This window comes from Ambystoma mexicanum, chromosome 1p, assembly GCF_040938575.1.
Source record: "Ambystoma mexicanum isolate Mex_15411 chromosome 1p, UKY_AmexF1_1, whole genome shotgun sequence".
In the NCBI taxonomy this organism is placed as follows: Eukaryota; Metazoa; Chordata; class Amphibia; order Caudata; family Ambystomatidae; genus Ambystoma; species Ambystoma mexicanum.
The window spans coordinates 98449294-98453338 of NC_090921.1; the positions used below are offsets into that span (position 1 = coordinate 98449294).

At 46.8% G+C, this 4045-nt stretch overlaps 1 pseudogene; it reads left to right on the top strand.

Annotated features, from left to right (window-relative positions):
- Positions 1–861: 861 nt before the first annotated feature.
- Positions 862–2733, top strand: LOC138454627 (interleukin enhancer-binding factor 3 pseudogene; annotated as a pseudogene).
- Positions 2734–4045: the final 1312 nt, after the last annotated feature.

Sequence of the window (4045 nt, forward strand, 5' to 3'; positions counted from 1 at the left end):
AGACCATGTTCACGCATAATGCAACAAACAGCAAGAACAATAGGCAAAAGCACTTCAGAAACCCCAAGAGCACTCCCAACCCTCTGACTAACCATAATTTCTCTCCACTTTCCACACCATACACCAACGCAAACCAGTCACTCACACACAGCTTTTGTAAAAAAAAAAAAAACTCTCCCCAAACTTTGGACATCACACACAAACGTAGACCTCTAACTACAGTCAGCATACCCAACCCCTGGACAACACTAACCCACACTGTAAGCACAACAGCGCCCCTCTAGGCACATAGCCTCCAATGCCTCCTACAATTTCCACCTTGAAAGTGTACATGCATGCAGAGTACTTCTGATCTGCAACCTCAATACAAAGCACTGCAATCTTGTCTTTCCCTCTCCTCCCAACTAATCAATCCCACCCACTGTCTTACATATCATCCGGACCACCTGGTTCCCATGCAAATGTTCTCATATATTTCAATAAAATGATAAGACCTGGGGAGCTTTGACCCCACCAATCAAAGTTGTCTGTGCATGCCGGAATGTGTCCAGGTATTCTTTTCCATAAAGCAACACAGTCTTTCTGCTTTGCCACAGTAAACTCCTAGCCTCCCCCATGGGAGGTGGTGACATCACAGAGGAAATGTCATCAGGTGTAATGTTCCAGCTTTATCACTCAGAGTTCACCTTTGTTGCTCGGTAACAGAGCTGACCGGTCCAGTATTGAACCAGTGTGTCTTTAGATTCCATCACTCACATTGTTGAGAGGGTCTGCCTCCAATCACAGCCATAGAAGGACACCCCAAAACATTGTGCTTTCCGCAGCATCCTGAAAACAGGTCAACTAGATCCACTGGGAGATATGCGTCCACTATTTCTCTTCATGAGGGAGAGCCGCTATATTATGGCCCAGCATTCTGCATTGTACCCATCCCAGGATGTAGTGAAGGCAGTTGAGTGTATGGTTATTCATACAGAAAAGGCACTCCAATCACTGTCCGATAAGATGGAAGCACAGGAGAAAGATTTGAGAGGTGCAGAGCAAGGCAGGCCCATTCATGGAAGAGCCAACCAAGATGGACATGGTGGCATGGAGGGAGAGAATGATGATTCGACGGAGCAGGCTGAGTACGCAGCAGAGGCACCAGAAAAGGAGCTCAGGGCCCTCCAAGCAGTGAAGCGTGTGGGCTTACTTGGTAAGGGCCTTCTGCTGAAAGGCGATGTGGACCTTGAGATGGTTCTTCTGTGCCGAGACACACCCACAGTAACTCTCCTAATGAAAGTCAAGGAAGGCCTGTTCATAGAGTTTGCTGCTATGAAGCGGGAGAATTATAGCATCATTGACTGCATACCTGAAGCTGCTATTGTCATAAGACGAACGCAGGAACCCCTACTAACACTGACCATCAAAATGACATCACTGTCAGTGATAAATGGACATGATGGAATGACAGATAGTGAAATGCCATGGGTTGGCAACAACCCAGAAGAACTTGACAGAGAGAAGTGCCTTGCTGCTCTGATGTCTATAAAACACAGCGATTGGTTCTATACCAGAGCTCCAGAATTGAAGTCATGTGTGATAGTGGTTTGTTTTCTCAGGAACCTCTGCTCTCTTCTTTCCGATTGGGCCCCTCTTAGCGGGTGGCCTTTGGAGATTCTCTGCGTGGGGGTCATCGGAACGGTCAACAGACCCATGGGGGCAGGCGAAGCTGTCAGAAGAGTGCTTGAGTGTCTTGCCTCTGGGATACTTATGCCAGATGGTCCCGGTCTGTATGATCCTTGCGAGAACAGGGCCACTGATGCCGTCGGCCATCTTGAGACATTACAAAGAGAAAACATCACGTGGAGTGCCCAGCATGCTCTGAGGCTTGTAGCATTTAGTCAAATTCACAACGTTCCAGGCATTGATTCACTGGCCCAGAAGGCATGCAGGAAATCAAAGGACAAATATCCAAAGGGTTATGCCAGTGTCTCCTACGCAAGTCAGATCCCTCCCAGCAAAATCAATGAGTTTTGGTCAAACAAGCGGTCTGGTAATGTGATTAGAGAAGACATGTCAATGAGAAAATTAAAATGGAAGCTTCACAAACCCGATCGACCCGGAGCAATAACCCCCCTCATGATGTTGAATACGTTAAAGCCAGACCTCCAATACATAGAGGTCTCTAAGACAGGGCCACGTCATGCTCCTATTTTTACCATTGCCTCAAATATTGATGGAAAAAGATATAAAGCCACTGGGTATTCGAAGAAAATGGCCAAGCATTGTCTAGCAGTGAAGGTCTTGCAATCTCTGCGATTGAACCGAATTAGGATGCAGACTACTCTCCGGACAGACACCGCTCTGCCCGCCGACAACACAACTCATTTGAAAATCGACAACCAGATTCTGACAGAAAATGGAAAGAACCCTGTGATGGAACTCAATGAGAAGTGGCGGAAGCTGAAATACAGGTTCAGTTCAGTAGAGGATCACCGTCACAACACACAATATGAAGCCAAGGTAGAAGTTAACGGGCAGACGTTCTATGGAGTGGCCCCGAGCAGAAGAAGGGCAAAGGCATATGCTGCCTTGGCTGCACTGAGAGAAAATGAGTCCGTGAACCCACCAGTGGTCATCAGAGAGGGGACCAGGTTCGCACAAAGGAACATTAGAGATTTTGGCCCAAATGTTGGATTTGGCGGTGGTGAAAATCAGGGTGGACAACCCAACTGGCTAGTCAATAATTAGCACCTCAGGTTAGAGCATGTGATACAATAAATCTTTGGAGCATCATTAACTTAACTCCTAAATTAACCGGGATGAGACACGGTTCATGGCTGCAAACCATGACCTCATTTGAATTTTGCCGTATTAAGCCATGCAAATTCTGCCACAATAACATACTGCTACTAATGGCCAATCCTCCAAGTTACAAGTCTTTGTAATGACCTCTTATGGCGTCTTATCGAAGGAATTAGGGGTTTGAGGAGCTCACGTGGTAGCAATACTGACATCAATAAGTCATCAATTTTTCTGGAGGAAATTCCTCCAATTAAGTGCTGGGGGCATTTCATCTGATTTACCTCCACACTTTAGATATGACAAAGTGGTAAAAATGGCTGTAATTCTGTTATCACCATTTTTTGTACTGCTGCCACTGTGCTCAGAATGAGGCCCAGTGTTTTCATATGGTGGTGGATAGGGTGCATTAGGTTTTGGTAGCCGAGGGGTTGTCAGATGGTGATCATGAAGCATGCAATTATTAAATCTTAGATAGGAGCAGAGTATCCACGCTGTAAGGTTATTGTCACAGCACTTTCAACCAGGGTCTGGCCCAGCATGAGAGCACTTTGCAAGTGTTTGGTTCCCACTCAACCTACAACCTTCCAAACCCATGCTGTCACTTACCTCATAGGGGGGGGTGGTTAGTAGAAGCTATGCCGGCAATGGAGATCTCCAGATGCTCCACAATTGCTTCCTGTGGGTGTCCACAAGGGTACTGCCTGTAGATCCACAGTGTCCTGACCCCTTGGTACACAGGTTGGATCCCAGGGTCCGCCAATTATTCTTCCCTGTTAATATGTGGAATGAGTGACCTTGCTAAGTCTGTTTGGGTACTCCTTTGCTATCAACTCACCAGTACCACATCACCAATGTGGTACATATGGAAGAGTACTGGAACTGGCAGAGAAGTTTCCACTCTCTCCACTCTAAGGTAACCCGTCCATGCAACAGTCATCAGAGTGTGGAGGTGAGGCAGTAGTGACGGGTCCGTTGACATTCCCTCCAGGAATGTGACCCTAATATGAGTGATGCAGTAGGGGGACAGGTACTAGATCCCAGTCATCACCATCTGGCTTCCCTCTTTAAAAGGAATTGTAGATTTGATTTGCAACCTTCATCTGTTCATTTATGTAGTTGTGCCTTTGCCGTCATGCCAACTCCAGCAGTCCCATTCCAACCAGCCATCTTCTAAAATGCCTCCACCCACTTAACCTCAGTAATACCATCGTTGACCGAGACCTAAGCCAACTGTTGGTGCTGAAGCGTGTTTCACCGA